Below are 21,283 nucleotides of genomic sequence, written 5' to 3' on the forward strand. Positions count from 1 at the left end.
CTTAGTGACATTTTAAACTTTAGCTAAAACAGAGGCACAGAAAGCTAGAGAGACAGAAAGACAGACACAGAGAAAGAAAGGGACAAGAGGAAAAAGGGAGAGGGAGAAAAGGAGAGAGAAATCGATGTGTGTATCAATTGGCTGGGAAAGAGTATTTGACTTAATTCTGAATAATTGTTTGGGGGATTGTTTGGGGGATTGGGCCTATGATTTCTTTGCTATAGGTGAACTCCTAAGTCAGGAAACAGCTTCAGTCAATGCAGACCCACACCTGTTCTGCAGTTTCTATACTTAAAGTTCCCTGAAGTGTTGAGTTAAGTGACTTCCCAGGTACATAGAGTAGAATGTATCAAAACCAGACAAATTCTGAGGCCAGTTCTCCACCCACTGGGCAGCATTATTTCCCTCCACCAATAACAAGTAGCTAATTCAGTTTGCCCTCCAAACTGGCTAAGTCCTAGGGAGAAGGGACTTCCCCCCTTCCCTTATGATTATCTGCTCCAAAAAACATCCTCACATTTATGTATCTTATTTTATCCAAATTAGGGAAGCAGTAAGACATAATTAAAAGTTCTCTGACTGATCCTATAGTCAAGAAGATCTGCTCGAGTCTTACTCCTGACATAGACTGTCTTTGTGACCCTAAGAAAGTCATTTAACCTGTTAGTACCTCCAGACAATTCTCTAAGGATAGTGACTATAGAATAGGTACAGATCTATATTAATAAAGGGATTTTCCTCACTTAGGAGTTCCCTAAAACTATGAAATTATAGTTCTAGGACGCCCAAACAAGTATTATAGAAAGAAATATTAATATTGATATCACTATAAATATTTAAATAGAGTAAGTAAATTTAGGTATGAAAGATACAGGTATACTATATATATATATAAATATATATATATATGTATATGTATATATAAAATATGTATACATAGGGGGTGTGTTGCCTGTCTAATAGCAAGCTTTTGAAAAACACATGACGCATTTAAAATTTTAATCATTATTAATATTTCCCTTATTACTTTGTCTAAACAATCAACAAAACAGTAAACCGAGCCTTATTTTTAGCTAAGGTATAAAAAGATTTTGCAATTAGTTCTCAAGAGTCGATATGAGCTGGTTCCATACATCCTTGAGTGTAGGGATGGATACAGATAAAGATACAGGTATAGAGATCTATGTAGCCGAGTAATTAGTACATACAAATCTGTGTGAGGATAGATGTATAGTGGGCATACTATCAGCCTTCCCCCCACCTTGAAGTTCCCAGCTCCAGGAAGAAAAGCTCCTTGAATTACTTAGCAAATACTTTCCCCCAGAGCTCAGCATCATGGTACTCTGCACAAAGCAGGCTCTTGATAAACCCCTCCTGACTTCTCTGGGATACTGGCAAATCTTTATGGAATAATTGATCCTGATCCTTCCCCCTGTGCAGATTTCAATGGGAAGGGGGCAGATCATGACCCCAACACACCTGTTGCCAAGGCTCAGAATGAGCGGAGGAATTCCTCCATTTCGGGAACCGAAGATGAAGGCAACTTGAACAAAAGGAGTCAATCCAAAAATGTGTCTTTCTCTACGGATAACTCATTTCAGAATAAAAGTGAGTATGTGGTAGCAGTTGTTAAATTTACAAGCTGGTTCTGGATCCCTTTGGAGCCTTTAGTTAGACTGACTAGAAGATAAGAGGAAAGCCTCCGGGACCAGATAGAAAGTGGGCCCTGCCTCATATTTGCAGCTAACTGGATCTCTGGTTCTTTGTTATCGTTCTGGGGAGTTATCCGACATTCTGTTTCCAAGTCTTTCCTTTATGCTTAGTGAAGAAAGAGCAGGATCTGAAAGCTTACCTCTAAATAAAAGCATAAAACACTAGTTAAAGAAAAGGAAGGGGATTCAAGGGTAAAAACATTGACTTTAAAGTCAAGGAACTTGGTTCAAATCCTGCAGAGACTGCTTACTTACCTGGGTGATCTAGAGAAGTCATCTCACTTCATGGCCTGAATTTCCCCATGTCAAGTCCTCTCAAGACCCTTCAAGCTCTGAATCAGTGATCCCTTCCCCTTAGGTACAACTTGCAATGGAATCAAATGAGGTGCTTTTTTTAGAATCATAGATTTAAACTTTATCTTTTCAGCATTTTTTCCAATTACACGTAAATATAGTTTTTGACATGCATTTTCGTAAGATTTTGAGTTCTAAATTTCTGTTCTTCCGTGTCTTCTCTCCCCCGCCCCAAGACCACAAGGAATCTGATATAGGTCATCCAGGTACAATTATATTAAATATATTTCCGTATTAGTCATGTTGTGAAAGAAGAATGAGAATGAAAGGGAAAAACAATGAAAAGCCAAAAACAACAAAAAGAGTGAAAATAGTATGCTTTGATCTGCATTCAGACTCCATAGTTCTTTTTTCCCCCTGAAGCAATTGGGGTTAAGTGACTTGCCCAGGGTCACATAGCTAGGAAGTGTTAAACTCCATAGTTCTTTTTCTGAATGTGGCTGGCATTTTCTATCAGGAATTATTTGGAATTATCTTATATCCCCATATTGCTGAATGAAGTCTGTCATAGTTGATCATCACAAATCTTGCTGTTACTGTGTGCACTGTATTCCTGGTTCTACTTGTTTCACTCGGCATCAGTTCACATAAATCTTTCCAGCCCTTTCTAAAAGCATCTTGTTCATCATTTTTTAAAGAACAATAATAATCCATAATTTCATATAGCATAACTTATCTGGTCATTCCCCAATTGATGGGCATCTACTTATTTTCCAGTTCTTTGCCACCAAAAAGAGCTGCTACAATCATTTTTCACATTTAGGTCTTTTTTCCTCCTTTACTATTTCCTTGGGATACAGACCCAATAATAGCATTGCTGGATCAAAGGGTGGCACAGTTTTATAGCCCTCTGGGCATAGTTCCAAATTGCTTTCCAATTGGTTGAAACATTTCACAGCTCCACCAACAATGCATTAGTGTCCCGGTTCTCCCGCATCTCCAAGGGGACACTTTTTAATATTATTGTTTGTAAATGTCCATGCAAAGAAGAATTATAATAGTCTTTCAAGATGAACACTCTGGAGACCATCTCAAGGGGATGGCCAAGATGACAAGAGCCACGTGAAGCCACATGATGATCCAATGAAGGAACTAGAAGTATTTAGCCAAGATGAAGGAAGACTCAGGGAGGACAATTTATCTGTATTTAAATGTTGTCAGGTTAGGAAGGATCAGACCTCATGCAGAGGGCAGTAATGGGTGGAATTTGCAAAGGCAGATTGGGGTTTGAGATCAGAGAAAAGATGGAACTGTCCAAAGTTCTAAGGCAGTGGTCCTCAAACTTTTTAAATAGAGGGCACATCTGGTCTGTGGGCCATAGTTTGAGAACCCCTGGTAAGTCTGTGTGTAGATAGAGCTTTTTCATCAATTTTGGGAGGAGGTCAGAGCATTATAGCTGATCTCAGCACCATGGAGAGAGACAATAATTTTAAAGCACTGAGCATAATGCCTGACACATAATAAGTTCTACACAAGTATGCAAACAATATTATTATTATTGCTCTTATAATTATCATTCTACACCTGCCTTTGCTCTACATAAACTGTGTAACTTTGGGCAAATCATGTAGCTTCTCATTGCTCTTGGCAGCTCTCCATGACACTACATCACCAACCTGAAATGGTGGAGGGAGTTTCCTCTTTGGGAAGTTCCTTAGAACAATGAAATTGCAGAGTCAGTCTCTCTTCTCTTTATTTTGTATAGACTTATGTGAATCTGGTGTCTCCCTTGATAGAATTTAAGCCTTTTGAAAGCAGGAACTGAGTTTTTTTATCTTTGTGTCCCCAGCACCCAACACAACAGCTGGAAGCAGAAGGTCTTTTAAAATGATTGTTTCTTGATTGACTGACTGATTAATAGAATGTAAACTACTTGAGGTCAGGGATTGTTCTCTTCTTTATATTTGCATCCCCAATCCCTAGTACTGTGGCTAGCACATAGTAGGTTTTTAACACATTCCTGTTAATGGGTTGAATAAGAAGAAGAAGGACTTGTAAACAGTCTCTAAACTGTCCATGGAAGAAAAGGAGGGACCCCAAAGAATAGGTAGGGCTTGGCGGCAGTCATCAAGCTGGTAGTTTGAGGGCACATCCTTAAAGAGACTGATAAGGGAAGTCTCAGGTAGACAAAGTCTGGGGCTTAGGGGGTCTGTCTCGGTCCCTTTCCTGCCTTGTCCGATTATTTTACAGCATGCTTACCAGATGGGTTCTGGAAGTTAGCAACCTGATTGATTCTGCCCCCTGTTTATTAGCATACCCAGAGAGGTGGGATGACCACTTCTGGGAGAGATTTCCTGCTAGGTGAGCTGATCCATAATTGGCTATGACTTTCTTGCCTATGGTTAGAGAATTTTTCTGCGTCCAAGTCATTGAAGAGGCCCTGGCTCTGAGAAACCATAGGGAGCCCCAGCAGTCTGTCATCAGAAGGCCACATCTTACAGCCTTTATTTGTGGCTTTGGGTAAGGATCCTTTACTCCGGGACCAGCTTTTGTGAATGTCTTAATTAAATGGCACCTATTCAACAGAGACCAGAATGATGATCCAGCCTTGCCCCCTTAGAGGCAGGGCTTATCCCAGCCTGCCATGTTCCAGAAAACGGTTCCAGGTTACAAGTCTTGCCCTTTCTTATTGTCCATGGAAGAAGTCTATTGTGGAAAAGTGACTCACCTGTATTGTGACTTGTCTGAATGATGAGGGTTGGGGTTCCTTTAAGATTCCTTTCTAATTGCCCAACCCATGACTGACCTTGATTCACAAATCCTGGTCAAAGGCACCCTTTGAATATCTGGGCCCAGCTCCCACCCCTGCTCAGCTTCCCCCAGCCCTCACCTGATCTGGGCTAACTGAAAAGCCTGCCGAGAACTTAGGGGTACTGCCCATCATCTTTTGGGTATAAAAGAGGTGAGCCGGAACGCCCTCACTGCAGGAGCCCTCCCAGCCAACACATGGTATCCTTCCATCCATGTAAGGGTCCCTGCTCGCCAGCGGCCATCTTTGGCCCTGGCATCTTTCTAACTGAGCTTTACTTCCAAATTCCTACAATAAACCTTTTATTTATCAATCTAGGTTTTCAGGCCTGTAAATTCATTTTTCAGGGGACACTGCGCCTCATGGGATTATCTATGCGCCGAGAAATGGGGTTCCCCCTTTCCTTTCCCTCATTATGAACTGTACCTTATCAGTGACCGGACTTGAGGTTCTAAGACTCTACATCCATTTAATTTCTTGAATTAATTGTTGTCATATGGACGGATATTCCCATGTATGTCATAAAGGATAATATTCTCACTTCATCCAGACTTTGATGTCCAAGTTCAGGGAAGTTTTCTGTTAGATGGCAGCTCAATGATCTCTATTCCTACTTGTCTTAGAGCCAAAAGGCTGGGAGATAACGTGACATAACTTCCCAACTCCATGCCTTTGCATCCCCATACCTGAAATGTTTCCCCTCCTTCCTTCTACTTTGTGGAACTCTAGATAGCTTCAAAATTCAGGTCAACTACCTCTTTCTGCATGAGATCCATCCCGATCTTTATGATTTCCACTTATCGCCTAGTTATTCTGTATCTTCTTTGTTTATGTTTTGTATTTAGTTAATTATGTATTTGTCATTTCCCCTATAAATTCCTAGTGGTCTGGGAGTTGTTTTAAATAAGATTTTATGATACAATTTGTTTTTATATCATATGCTTTTTCCAATTTATCTATTCCTGCCCCCTCCCACTGGTCCCCAAAAACCATCTCTTATAAGAGAGGAAGGAGGGGAACAATTTAGCAGAAATAATCCACAGATCAAAAAAAAATCTTATTTGTAATTTATTTAAAATTTTTTTTTTCTTTTGCATTGCTGTTCTTTCCTTGTTCTTATTTAACACTGCATCAGTTCATAGAAGTCTCCCCATGCTTCTCTGTAGTCATTATATCCACTGGCCGTAGTAAATCAAGATGGTCTACAACCAGGTGGTCTAATGGATAGAGCACCAGGCCTGGAGTCAGGAAGTTGTTATTGTTATTGTTGGGTCACTTCAGTTCTGTCTGACTCTTCATGACTATTTGGGGTTTTATTGACAGAAATATTAGTATAGTTTGCCTTTTCTTTCTCCAGCTAATTTTTACAAATGAGGAGCTGAGGCACACAGGGTTAAGTGACCTGTCCGAGGTCACACAACTAGTGTCAGGAAGATATGAGTTCAAATCTAGCCTCAGACACTTACTAGCTGTGTGACCCTGAACAAGTCACTTAAGCATGTTTACTTCAGTTTCCTTATCCATAAAGTGAAATGAAGAAATGGTAAACCCTTCCACTGTCTTTGCCAAGAAAACCCCAAATGAAGTCATGGAGAGTTGGACATGACTGAACAACAATAATATTCTAGTGTATTCACAAACTACCACTTATTCAACCATTTCTCAGTGCCTACTTTGTTTCCAATTCTTTGCTACTGTAAAAAATGCTACCATCAATATTTTGGTGTTTACTGATTTTTTTTTGGGGGGGGGACATTGACCTTCTGGGGCACATGTCTAGCAATATGGTTTTAGAGTTAAAGGGCTATATATATATAAAATATATTTTACTCAATTTATTTATATCATTCCAAATTATTCTCAAAATTAGTCAGACCAATTTATAGCTCTGCCAAAAGTGCATTAAAGTTTTCCACAACTACTTTAACATGAATTATTTCCGTCTTTGAACCGATATCATTTTGTGTTTCTCTTTATGTGTCTAGAATGTGACCATGCACATAGTAAAAGTAGGTGCTTAATAAATGCTTATGGAACAATTGGTTGATCGTGCAGAGAAACTATGTGTAGTTGTAAAATTAAAATCTTTGAGTATTTAAAGGGTTTTGATGAGACAATCAGGTAGACAAAGGAAACAAAGCAGAAACAAAAGGAAACAAAGTAGTTCCTGCCCTCCTGGCATTTACCTTCTAATGTGGAAAAGTCAACACAGAAGGAGAAATGAGAAAGCTTGAGGAAAGGGAACAAGGCAAAAACTCACCTGTCTGAAACTAGGGTAGTTCAGAAAATGGAGGAAATGTTTTTGGTAGGGAGGAGATGAAGATAATGGTCCTTATGAAGGCAGCGTGGTTTGAGATGGCCAAGAAATCATCCAAATCAAATCCACGATTCTATTTGGGTGACAATGGGATCGCAGGGATATTGGGAGTCAGCAGGGGCCGTTGGTGCTGGAGGATAGAACAGTTGTAGTGAAGACCATGTCTCGCCACATATTTAAGGAGCTGTCTCTGATATACCCCTTGCTTCTCATAGATTCAAAGAACTTAAAAGATATGCATGACTCTGATACCAGTAAGAGCTCGAGCTTAGTTTCTCAGTCACATTTCGATAATGCGCCCCAGGTCATCTACTTGAAAGACATCATCTGTTACCTATCACTGTTGGAAAGAGGTCGGACCCAGGACAAGCTGGAGTGTAAGTAGTTGTATGTAAGGCAACCAAGTTTCTTCTTTTGTCCTTCATTTTCCCAGCCCACTCCCAGTCCCTGACCCAGAAGCACTCTGGGTATTTGCCTGGTAGCCTACAAAGGGAAATTGCATCCTTTGTCCTTCTCTATGGATGGATGGGGGCCATAGGGACCCATCCCCACTTCACATTCCCTGGTAGCTTCTGATTATGAGAAGTTACCCGGCCTGCTTTGTGCTTTGTGCTAGTTCTGTTTGTGGTCCCCAGTTCTACACTCAAAACTGATCTGAGTGAGGTTTCCTTGAGAAGGTCCATAGCCCTGAGAGTCAGGTGTATCTCCTAAGGAAAGCTAAGCACTTTTCAGCATGAGATGCTTGGAGCTTACCTGGATCCTGCCATATGTGAGGAATCACATCTCATCTCACATCCTCTCCTGTTTCTTACAGTCATGTTTCGCCTGTATGACACGGATGGCAATGGTTATCTGGATAGTAACGTAAGTTGCTTTTTTTCTAAACATTTCTGCTGTTTGCTGGGCATTGGTCTAGAACCTCAAAAATTCATTTCATTTTAGTGGGGAACTAAAGAATTCTGGGCTGAGCTACAACCTAATAGCCTCCCAAATCATCTTCTTGAGGTTCTTTATTGAGAATAATATCCAAGACTGTCCCGATGCAACCAGGATGCTCTCCTCCATTTGGTGCTCTACAAATCAATGAGCCTTAGGGAGGGGCAGGGCAGCTTCACAAAAATTCTGAAGCTAAGTTAGTGCAAATATTTATTAATCCATTAAGAAAAGAATATGGGGGAACCTTGACAGCTGATGGGCAAAATAGAATCAGCATGATGGTCCTCCCAGAGTCACCAAAGCATGTATCTAGAAATAGGAGTCATAAATCCATTTTCCAGAAGAGGATGCTGGGATAGTAAATGGCTTACCCAATGTAATACAGATAGTAAATAGGCAATCCTAGACTTGTGGTTGTTGAACAAATAAAGGAGATAGTCTCATCTTGATATACTTAGAATGAGAAGAGACAAAAGGAAGACAGACTGTTCCCTAGGGGGTAAAATGTCAACGTTTCAGGTGTTTGCTGCCACCATGTAAGAATGCACTGATGTGGGGCAGGACATATGCTCAGAGGACCTGGGTTCAAATTTCAGCTCTACTATGTAATAATCTGGGTGACTGTGGGCAAGTTAATTAACCTCTCTAGATCTCAGTTTCCTCTTCTTTAAAATGAAAGGCTTCTAAAGCCCCTTCCAGCCCCGAATCTTTGATCCCATAACTAGATGTTCTGGTTCTTAGAACTTCTTGACACTTGAGTTTAGGGCAAAAATAATGGAAATGGAGAATAGACCAATTCTGGGCTTTCCTAATGAAAATTCAACATAGGATCATAGGATCAAGAAGCAAGAAATGACCTCATTGAATCCACCCCTACAGTTACAGATGAAATGAAGGCTCAGAGAAGTTAAATGACAATAAGGATCTGAGGTGGAATTCGTCCCTATATTTCACCAGAGCAAATATACCCCCCCCAAGCACTCTCTCCTTCCACTCTTTTCTCACTCCATCTTCCCGGTTCTGTCTTGTTCCTTGTTGTTTCCCCATAGGAGCTGGAGCAAATTCTCAACGAGATGGTGCATGTGGCTCAATATCTGAAATGGGACTGCACAGAGCTTAAGCCTGTAAGTGATGGGCCCCGATGACCAGCCTGGACAATTCAAGAATACCCATCTCTGTCTTGGCTGTGGGGCAATGACTTTTTTCCAGCCCCCAGAGACTCTAGATTACTTCTGCTCCTTCATAGGCGAGGGTTAGGGTTAATAAAGAGGTGAAGACTAGGTTGGTGACTTCACTGATAGAGAAAACTCCCAGATGAAAAATGCCCTTCACGAATGTCGATTGGCACCTTCTCTGGGATTTGGCTTGCTTCATCAGGGGTCCTATTCTATGTCAATAGGGGAGAAGACTCAGGCTATGAAATAGTCCACTAGCATTTATTAAGGACCTACTATATACCAGATATCATACTAAGTGTTAGGGATAAAAAGAAAGGCTTTAAAAACTAGTCTCTTTCCTCAAGTAGCCCACAAGTTAATAAGGAAGACAACAAGCTGTAGAAAGAATTGATTGGGAGCAGTCTCAGTACAAGGACTAAGACTCAGGATTTTTACAGGAGGGGAGACTTACAGGAAGCTGGAGAAGTCAGGAAATAGTGATAAGGAAGGAGGGTGTGTTGAGGGACTGTTGGAGAAAATACCCCAAATCCTGAAATGGAGGGTCTTGTGTGTGAAATGGCCAAGAGAGCAATATCACTCAGAAACAGTACTTATAAATGAGGCAAATGTAAGAAAACTCACGTCCACAAAACACAGAAACATTGCACCGAAGAGAAAGGGACTTAAAAATTCCTCAAGCCATTGGTTTTAACTCATTTCCAGAAATAATTCAGCTAAAATCTTACTAGCTTCCTGATGTCATGGAAGACTTTTCAAATCTTTTTCAAGACTTTTCAAGAACGAATAACAAACAACATTGGATCATAATCTAAATATCCTCTTCTTAGCTTTTCCACTGGCCTCTCCTTTCAGGGCAAAGGTTGCTTTGCTTTGTTCTGCTTCGCCCTGCCCTACCCAGCACTTGAATCATGGCGACCCCCACAATGGGCGCTTAAAAGATTTGTGTTGACTTGAACTGAGGTGAACCGAGGCCCAGTTCTCTGGGAGGAATGTTACAGTCAGCAAGATGAAAGTAGGTGTCATGCCATTGGGCATTTGTATTCTTGAGAAGGATTAAACCCGTGAGTCATCCAATTATCTAAAGGAGGGAAAATGTGAATATCGGAACATCAGTGACCATAGTTTTTAGTCATGTATGATTCTCTATGATTCCATTGAGTTTTTCTTAGCATAGATACTGGAGTGGCTCGCCATTTCCTCCTCCAGTTTATTTTACAGATGAGGAAGCTGAGGCAAAAACCTTAAATGACATTTCCAGGATTTCACAGCTAGTGTCTGAGGCCAGATTTGACCTCAGGGAGAAAAGTCTTCCTGACTCCAGGCCTGATACTGTGTGCAGGGAGAGGAGACTGGGAAGCAAGAACTCTCTTTGTGAGCCCCAGAGAGTTCATTGGAATTAGGTCAGCAGCCTCTTATTCTGGTGGATAAAAGAGGGATAAATCAAGACCAATAGCAATCTCTCATAGTATATGGCAGAGAAAATAGAGGAGAAAGACAGCCAAAAAGAAAAAGAAAAAAGAAGGCAAAGGAAGGGAGTTGATTCCTACCCATCCAACACTTTCTCCTTTGCTTCCTGGCAGATCTTGAAGAACCTGATGAAAGAGATTGATATTAACCAGGATGGTATTGTGACCTTAAAAGAGTGGATTCATGGAGGAATGACGACCATTCCAATACTGGTCCTACTAGGGATGGAAACAGTAAGTAGCAAAGCAAGCTGGGCTCCATGAGGCCGGGGTTCAGAGAACACTTGTAAATTGTCATGAAAATGAAGAAAAAACCCTGTTTACAGAGTCATTGAGCTTTAAAACTGGAAGTAACCTCCAAGGTCAACTGGGGCAACTTTTATCTGGACAGGAATCTCTCCCTCCCAAATAACCAGTGAACCGCCATTGAAAGGTCTCCATTTAGGGGTATCCCAATAGCTACTGAAGCAGTCCATTCCCTTTTCCAATAAGTCTTATTATTCAGGAAACTGTTGTCATTTTTTTGTCAGTGTCTCCATTTGCCTCTTTGCATCTTCCAATCTGATTCTGTCTTCTGAGTCCAAAAAAGAACATTTCTAATCTTCCCCTCCCACCCCCATGAAAGCCTTTCAAATGCTTAGAAACAAATACTTTGTCTGCCTGGACCTTTTCTTCATTTCATTCTGAATTCCTTTCTCAGATGACATGAATTAGTTATTTTGCAACATGTGTGTTAAACATTGGAGATTCAGATGCAAAAGGAAAACATTCCCCACCCTCAAGGAGTTTACCTTTTAAAGAGGTTCATGGACCGTAACCTCTCTTCCCATCTTGACCATCCTATGCTCTGGATACACTCCAGGACACAGTGTTATAGAACTGGATCTGGAAGGGACCTTAAAAGTCATTTTATTTTACAAATGAGGAAACTGAGTCTCAGAGGAATTATATAACTTGGTCAAGATCAAATAAATGGGTTTCAAATGCAAGTCCTCTGAATTTCTCATCAGTCAGCACTTTCTCCCGCTTCCTTCAGCTCTTCATGGCTTCCCAAATGTCACTGAATAGAATTGAACTGGAAAAATCATTTTTTATGCCATGATCTGAATTGGAAGCTTATTTACCACCTGTCCATATTCATCATTCAGATCAGCAGGTTGAGGTCAAGGCCTTCTACATGGATCCCACGTCCTGGAGAATCTTGCAGCCAAATCTTGTCCTGTGACAAGTGTCCTTGTCTGAATGAATTGGGGCTGACTGATGCATCAGGCTGCCTTCCTTTGCTTCAGTCAATCTCAGAAGTGTAAGATGAAAGGGAAATTTTTATTTCTTTTCTTGGAATCATAAGATGAAAGGAAAATGATCATTATCTTTCATCTTAGTTTATATTCTTCTATTTATATCTATAGTTTACATCTATATCTTTGTCTAATATATATCTATATCTATAACTATTGATAACTATATCTATAGTTTAATTTCTATATTTTACAGAGAAGAAAATTTAAACCTAAAGTGGTAAAAGGACTTTCTTACAGCGACACATATAATTAATAGCAGAAGGAGCCTGTATTCTTGCCCCTGTCATCATCATATTCTTGAAGTTAGCTTTAGACCCAAAAGTGTCTAAATGTAATTCCCCCATAGCCTGTATTTTCTCTGAGATTTTTTTTCAAAACCACAATAGACCAATTTCTCTTTCCTCTGTTAACAGGTAACAAAACCTTTTGGCAGCTGGGGGAATTTGTAGCTCTGATCACCTCATGATTAGGGAGACATAGGACAGTCTTACAGAAAGTTCCTGACTCACTTATCTCAACAAGTCATCCTCCAAATTTGGAGAAAATGGCCATCCAGTTTCTTAACACTCAGAAATGGACATACCTATTTATGAAGCTGAACTAAATAAGGTGTTCACAGGATCTTTTTTAAGAGGCATCTTTTTGGGAGAAAACATCATTTTTTAGATTAGCAATCCTATTGCTTTACTTTAGGATTTAAAAAACCCTAAGGTAATATGGTTTAGTGTAAACAGTAATGATTGGGAGCCAGAAAATCTGGCTTACTTTTACTATATTTACACTTTGTGTCTCTTTGGTCTAACTTGACCAAAAAAAAAAACAGATAAAGAAAGTGAGACCCAGAGAAAAGAATTAACTTATTCTTTTCTCTGGGTCTCACTTTCTTTATCTGTTTTTTTTTTATTTTATAATTATAACTTTTTTTTTTGACAGTACATATGCATAGATAATTTTTTTCACAACATTATCCCTTGTACTCCCTTCTGTTCCGAGTTTTTCCCCTTCTTCCCTCCACCTCCCTCCCCTAGATGGCAGGCATTCCCGTACATATTAAATATAGTATATCCTAGGTACAATATATATGTGCAGAACCGAATTTTGTTGTTGTTGTTGTTGCAAAGGAAGAATTGGATTCGGAAGGTAAAAATAACTGGGGAGAAAAACAAAAAAAAATGCTCACAGTTTACACTCATTTCCCAGTGTCCCTGCTCTGGGTGTAGCTGATTCTGTCCATCATTGGTCAATTGGAATTGGATTAGATCTTCTCTTTGTTGAAGATTTCCACTTCCATCAGAATACATCCTCATACATTATCATTGTTGAAGTGTATAATGATCTCCTGGTTCTGCTCGTTTCACTCAGCATCAGTTGATGTAAGTCTCTCCAAGCCTCTCTGTATTCCTCCTGTTGGTCATTTCTTACAGAACAATAATATTCCATAACATTCATATACCATAATTTACCCAACCATTCTCCAACTGATGGACATCCATTCATCTTCCAGTTTCTAGCCACTACAAAAAGGGGCTGCCACAAACATTTTGGCACATACAGGTCCCTTTCCCTCCTTTAGTATTCCTTTGGGATATAAGCCCAGTAGTAGCACTGCTGGGTCAAAGGGTATGCACAGTTTGATAACTTTTTGGGCATAATTCCAAATTGCTCTCCAGAATGGCTGGATTCTTTCACAACTCCACCAACAATGCATCAGTGTCCCAGTTTCCCCACAGCCCCTCCAACATTCATCATTATTTGTTCCTGTCATCTTAGCCAATCTGACAGGTGTGTAGTAATATCTCAGAGTTGTCTTCATTTGCATTTCTCTGATCAATAGTGATTTGGAACACTTTCATATGAGTGGAAATAGTTTCAATTTCATCATCTGTTTTCATTATCTATTAAATGAGGACAGGATGAACTCCAAGGTTCCTTCCTTCTCCAAATCTATGATTCTATAACCCTCCTTTAATAGATCAATAAATGGGTGATTTTGTTGGTGTAGGGTATTGTCCCACATACTCAATCCACCCTTAACCTAACCATGTCATCTCAAATGATACAATTTCTGTCCCATGAATCTTGGAACCTGGATTCCAGACCAGGTTCCTTCCAGCTCTAATTTTATAACACTGTGTCCTAGACTGTATCCAAAACTGAGGGTGGTCTGGAGGAGGAGAAAACTTGTGGTCCATGCAGGGAACCAGAACTGAATCACCTCTTCTCCATGAGTCTCAGTTTTCTCATCTATAAAATGAGAATTTTGGATTAGGTGGCCTTTGAGATCCTCCTATATTGCTATGGATTTTATGACCTTGGCGATGCTTAAAAGGGAGTAACTTCACCCTTGGTGCTCCCTTCTCTTCTGGTTATGGATTCCATCTGGGTTATTGGGAATCACTTCCCATGAGAGGTAGGGAGAGGGTTGAATGCCCTTTTCCCTTACATTAGCAAGTAAAAAAATCTTATGATTTTGAGGATAAAATAAAAAATATAGACTCATAGATCTAGGAAAGACCTTAGAAGTCATTCAGTCCAACTCCCTAATTTACAGATGAGGAAACTGAGGCCCAAGGAAGTGAAGTGACTTTAGGATTGGATATAATTCATTTGGGGATTATGTTATATAATCTCAAAATAATTGTATACGTATTAGAGGAGCATAGATCTACAAATAAAAGGAATTTATTCACGTGTTTATTCCAAGACAGAGTTAAGTGACTTGACCAGAGTCACATAGTATCAAGTTTTTGAGGATGAACTTGAACTCAGTTCCATCTGACTTCAAGGCCAGTGCTTTATCCACTGTGCCCCTACCTTTTTCTACCCCCTTGTCCACCCCAAAGGGATTTTAGACCAATCTTTCATTTTACAACATTACAAAAAACTGGGAGATGAAACAACTTGCCCCTGGTTGCACAGGTGATAGGGGTGACATTTGAACCCAAATACCCCAATTCCAGGACCCACCATACCATGCATGAGTTACTAGAGCCCAGAATACATAATCCATCAGTCTTTGTAGAATACTACAGTCTTTCTTTGAAGCATAGTGCACAGAGTGCCAGAAGACTCTTGAGTTCCAATGTGGCTTCAGACACTTATTAGATGGGTGGCCCTGGGCAAGTCACTTCACCCTATTTGCCTTCATTTCTTCATTTGTAAAACGAGCTGGAGAAGGAAATGGCCAACCACTCCATTGGCTTTGCCAAGAAAAAGCCCAAATGGGATCAGGAAGAATTAGACATGATTGAAACAACTGAACATGGAAATATGGCCAGGAGATGACAAGAGCTATTAGTGGATACAGAGAATGTTCTGAGTAAATTTGGACTAATCACTTAAGCTCCATGTGGATTAAACCAACTTACAAATAAGGAGCCTTCAGGAGCCTGTAGTGAAACCACAATTCATTCACTTCACATACCTGGAAAAAAACAACGTTTTTTTCCACTTTTGTAAATAAAATCTCAAGTTCAGTGCCTGAATTAATCATCACAATGGCTTTGGGGGTGATTTCTCAATAATAATGGAAAGGAATGTGGATTCCTGCCCAGAAAAATGTCCCCCTACCTCACTACATGGGATTTCAAAGCCATTCAGTTCCATGAACATTAATTAATATTGTTATTAATAATAAATGGCAACATGCACAGCAGTGTGCCAGGAATGGGCAGGGAGAGGCGCTTACATGAATGAAAGCTCTCTGAAGACAAGGATTGTTTGTCATTTTTCCTAGGAAGTCATTTTCAGTTGGTTCTTACTCTCTGTGATCCCATTTGGGGTTTTCTTGGCAAAGATATTCGAGTGTTTGCTATCTCCTTCTCCAGCTCATTTTGCAGATAAGGAAACTGAGGTAAACAGAGTTCTTTACTCTCCTAGAACCACACAGCTGGTAAGTACCTGAGGTCAGATTTGAACTCAGGAAGATGAATCAGCCTACTCCAGGCAGAGTGTTCTGTGCACTGTGGGACCAACTAGATGCCCCTGTTTGTGATGGGGTAATAATACATGTTGAAAGGAAAGAAATTGAATTGAATCGAATGGAAAAGGTAACATAAGACTTGGTTTTTGCCTTCATAGAGCTTACAGTCTGGGGTCTATGACACAAAAAGATTAAGAACCCTTGATTTAGTGAAAATCCTTTATTTTTATAAATGAGGAAACTGATCCAAAGAGACGGAGGAAAGATGATGGGATCATGGCACCTGAGAGACTGGTCCAACCTTCTCATTTTATGATGTAGAAGCTGAGATCCTAAGAATTTAGATTACTTCCCTAAAATCTCACAGAGAGTAAAGAACAGGGGATATTTCCCTTGCTTCCAGTAAGAACTGTTGAAATGGTCAACTATATTTGGTGCCTAGAATTCATAATGGCTAAATCCTTCCCATTTCTTTACTGATAGCCATTCATTTCCTTTATATTATAGTTTATCCAGAGATATTGGGTCATCTCAATTTGAATTCACAATACCTAAGTTCTACTAGTTTTTTCACTCAAGAGCCCGTGTTGTAGAATCAATCCATCATATAAAGCACCTACTGTGTGCCAGACACTGTTCTAAACATTGGAAATACAAAAAGAAGCAAAAGACAGTCCCTGTCCTTGAGAACTCACCTTCTGATGGAGGGATCTCAAATATGTATCTGTCAACAAGCGATGTTCCAGTTTTTGCTAGAAATCTCCTAGTGAGGGGGCAGCCTCTTGAGGTGGGGCCTATAGCATTTAGGGACAAATCTAGCTTTTAAAAAAAGTGTTTATATGATTCTTCTGCATTTCCTTACTCATCCACCCTTAGTTCTCTCTTTGGGAGCCAAGCAGATCAAGTCTAATCTTTAGCCAGTCAAGTCTTTGACTAACAAGTCTTCAAATATGTTAAAGGTGCCCGTCATTTGCCCTTCTTAAGTCTTCTTCTTCCATTCCTTTTTAAGGCTTCTCCAACTAATCTTTTAAAAAGGGAAGGTCTCGAAGATGTTCACTTTTCTAATTGTCCTCTTCAGGTCCCCCTCACCTATATATTCTCTTAAACTTTCCTAAACTGTGGCATTCCAAAATATAATACCCAATTCCACTTGTGTTCCTCCACATTTGCTCTGTGGCAAATGAAATTCTGATAGAAAAAGTTCTAAGTATGATGTAATCAATTTATTAGGTTAATACTAACCAATAAATTGAGGTTACTGGGGGTTCTAGGTTCCCCAGGACCCCTTCTGAAGGTCACGGGGCACTTTAAATCATGTAGTGCTTTCCTGCTGAACAATCTGACAGCACATCACTGGGACCTTCCCCCACAGCCCACAAAGGTAAAACAACTCTGATTCGGGGATGGGTTGGACTTTAGCTGTGGCTGATTCCAACTGAAGGAATTCCAATAGCCTCCTGAAAGACAACTGTCTCCAGCAATTTTGCACAATTAGATTTCCCCTGGCTTTGGCTTTTCTTTTGGAGACCAAGTTACCCCAAATCAGGTTAGAAAGCAAGGACATGAGTCATCCCCAGGGTAGAGTTTAGCTCAAACTGGCTTCTACTTACTGGGTAAACAGAAACAAGGGGTTGGCCCAGGCTGGTAAGCAGATGCCTTGGGGGCTGGCACTAAACACCTTAATCAAGCTCTTCAGAAACGTCTGTCCTCCAGATGTAGGGTCGATCAAAATGAGGAAAAGAATGGATCACGGAGAAATATTAGCACTTAAATAAAAACCCAATATTAATTACCCTCTCACCTCCAAGCTTTTACCCTGTCTCATCTTAGAAACAAATCTATCTTTCTTTGGACCTCAACTAGTACTTTATATCTATCTAATTTATTCATTGCCATGTTCTATATTGTATTGTAATTATTTGTGCTGTATCCCTTAACTGAGACTAATTTTCAACATTCAGATGTGGTCTGTTGAGAATAGAGTGGAATTATCATTTTCGTTGTTCTGGACATTGTCCCTCTCTTAATGTAGTCTAAGATTTCATCAGCCCATGTGGTCGCCATTTTGTTCTGTCCCATGTTATACTGATTCTCCAGACTGTGAGTAAGGAGATAGTTAAAACTAAGTAATAAAGGATGATAAATCCCTCATTCCCCTTTGTTCACACTGCCAGGTAATAGTATATAAAATTGGAAGTTTAAAACTAGAAGGGATCTTAAAAGGGACTATTCCTTTTAAAGATGAAAAACTGAGAGAACTGCAGGACGAACACTCAAAAAGTTACAAGTGGCATAGCCAGGATTTAACTGATGACTTCTTATCATAAATCCAGCCTTCTTTCCACTGAAAATAGATAGACATTGCCAGGAGGGTGACATCTCTGCCCTGTTGTTGCATTTCTAAAAACTGTAAAGAGCGTCTTGTAAGAGGGAGGGGACAAAGAAGAAAGTAGGAGACAGAGGATGGAGACAATTGCTCTTCTCTTTTTGAGGCATCTTTTTCTGATGTTTCATCCATGTCTGTATTTATTTGTATCTGTAGAATGTGAATGAAGATGGCCAACACTCTTGGAAGCTAAAGTATTTCAAAAAGCCAGCCTTCTGCCATTTTTGCCACATAATGCTGACAGGAATGCGGAAACAGGCCCTGTGTTGTTCATGTGAGTCCAGGCTACCTCTTCTGTTTGTCTCCCCTATTCAGATCTTTGGAGGTTCCAAAGGATATCTGGGTACTCACCAAATAGCCTCTTAGACAGACTGTACCTTTACAATGGCAATGAAGGTGGTCACAACTGACATGGGAGCTGCTATTTTGAAAGTCAGTTGTCAAGTGATCACAGTGCCATCTCCTTATGGGAAGTATTCCACTAAAGCTCTCTTCTGTGCCCTAAAGCCCTCTTCAATGTGACACCACGGTGTCCCCAGGCTGCAAGCTTTCTTAGCTACCACTGAGATGGACCTGATGATGGACTGCATTATATTATCTGAAGACCTATTATAATTATAATACAATATTATAATAATAATATTAATATTATTAATAGTCTAGTTAAGTTCAAAGAACTTCACTATGTGACCATAGAGTGATGACTATCTTGATCACAGAAACCATTAATAGTTACCTTAAATCCAGAATCCAGAGCCTGTATTCTCTATCAATGGAGGGGACCTCAATTAAATTCCTGAAACATGTGACAACTCAAATTACTCCTTGCTGAGCAAGCATTGTATCAAGAAATCAAGTTAAAATAGAAGCCCCTTGAGGGCATGAACGATTTCACTTTTGTCTTTGTGCCTTTTGGGCTTAGGTTACGCTGTCCTGGTACATAGTAGGCATTTAATTTATGCTTTTTGGCTGTGATTTTATCTATGTAAAGAATTTCTGAATGAGAAAACTCCTCAGATTGCCACCTGTGCTGCATTGTAGGGTGTTGAGCCAACTTGGGTCACTGAGGGTCATGGGGCAAGTAAATGTCAAAGGCAAAGTTGAATCTAGGTCTTTTGGGCTCTGATTCTGGTCACCTATTCACTACACCATGGACTCTCAAATGATGACACAAGACTGCCAAAAAGATCCACTGATAAGGCCATCACCATGTGTGCTCCGTGGAATATGCTCCAGTCCAAACTCCTCCCTCCTCTTTACAAGAAGTGGATTATTCCCTTATATTTTCCTTCTCATATCCAAGAAAGGGGATCTCCCTTCCATGTGCCAATGTTTTTATCCTCATTTTATTCCACTTTGCCTTCTCCTTTCATTTCCATCTGGGGCAGCTAGGGGGAACCATAGCACATAATGCAGTGAGCCTGGAGCCAAGAAAATTTAATCTTCCTGAGTTCAAATCTAGCTTCAGACATTTACTAGCTATGTGACTCTGGACTAGTCACTTCACTCTGCTTCAGATTCCAAAATGAGCTGGAGAAAGAAATAACAAGCCATTCCAGTATAATTGCCAAGAAAACCCCAAAGAAAGTCAAAGAGAGTCAGAGGTGACCAACAAAGGACTGAACAATAGCAACTCATTTTCATTTAATTCAGAACAAGCCTACACTCTGAAAACTCTCCTCTTGCTGACTGAGTGATGATTTATACCCATGATTAGATAAAACACCCTTAGATCCTTTGGAATATGGAACATAAGCACTCAGCTTTGACCAAATAGGATAGAGGCGCTTCCTGCAGAGAGTGTAAGGAGTTTCTGGTAGAGTGATAGCTTCCACTTTTGCCAAGAAATATAAGTAAAAATAAGGCAGCGTGGAGCGATGGGTGGAGAATTAGAATCAGAAAGACTTGGGTTCAAACCCTGCCTCAGACACTAGTAGTTTTGACCTCAGACAATCAATTTACCCACGAGCATTACTGAGAATCTACCATGACGGTCACTCTGAGCTTCAGTTTCTTAATTTGGAAAATAAAGAAACCTATGAAGTTTCTTCCTGTTCTAAATTTATGATCTTATGATTATAATTAAGCCTTCCCTAAAAGTGAAAAAAGCAACCTTCTGATCAATAAATATCTAAGAAGTATCCAGTGTCTCACTGGTGTGGCCTCCAGTTTCCCACCAATGTGGCCTTCAGTGTCCATCACAGCCTCAGTCTATAGAAGGAAACTATGAGTGTCTCAGATCCTATAAAGTACTTTTATAAACCTTATTCCTTACCAGGAGCCCAATTTCATTTAGACCCATTCTAATGTCTTTGAGGTCTTGTAGCCTTTTCTGGGGTATTTGGTTTGGGGGAGTGGGATTTGAAAGTCAAGATTAGGTTTACGATTTTCATTATGGAAATGCCCTCTACCAATTGAAGACAGCAGCTGATCTACGGTTAAGAGTCTCAGAGAGTTGCCTGGGCCAATGGGCAGTGTGACTTACCTTAGGGTCAGACTTGATTCAGAATCATAGAATACAAATGTCAGAACTGGAAACGATATCAGAGTCCATCTACTCCAGCCCACGCTTTGGATAGTTGAGGAAAAGAAAGTTTAAAGGAATTATAAAGTCATAGTTGAGAACTGGAAGGGACTTTTAGGAATGTCTAGTTCAGGCACCTCATTTTATAAATGAAAAAGCTGAGGCTTCACCAGTCACACAAATAATAAGTGGCGGAAGTGGGATCTGAATTCAGTCCCAATGAGTCCTCTGTTATTGAGTCCAGGTTTTCTTGTTTCTGAGTTGCATGATTAGAAGAGAAAGAGACAGAACAGCAGGGATGTTCACTCTTATCACACTGGAAATGCCTTTTCTATATCTTTCCCTGATCCCTCAATGGCTTGACTGGGGCATCATGGACAGGGCTGGGCTTTGAGAAGGATGGTTTCAGTCTGTCAAAAACCAATAGTTGCTTTAGTC

The 21,283-nt window shown here is 40.1% G+C and overlaps 1 protein-coding gene across 1 annotated transcript in view; it reads left to right on the forward strand.

Annotated features, from left to right (window-relative positions):
- DGKG (diacylglycerol kinase gamma) overlaps positions 1-21,283 on the forward strand; it is a 213,458-nt gene that overhangs the window by 17,880 nt on the left and 174,295 nt on the right. Inside the window, exons 5-10 of the mRNA XM_074264238.1 lie at positions 1,441-1,608; positions 7,348-7,509; positions 7,947-7,996; positions 9,118-9,192; positions 10,827-10,946; positions 18,478-18,595. The gene's annotated coding sequence lies outside the window, so the exon portion shown is untranslated. The remainder of the gene's footprint in view (positions 1-1,440; positions 1,609-7,347; positions 7,510-7,946; positions 7,997-9,117; positions 9,193-10,826; positions 10,947-18,477; positions 18,596-21,283) is intronic.

Source organism: Sminthopsis crassicaudata, chromosome 4 (genome assembly GCF_048593235.1).
Source record: "Sminthopsis crassicaudata isolate SCR6 chromosome 4, ASM4859323v1, whole genome shotgun sequence".
Classification (NCBI taxonomy): domain Eukaryota; kingdom Metazoa; phylum Chordata; class Mammalia; order Dasyuromorphia; family Dasyuridae; genus Sminthopsis; species Sminthopsis crassicaudata.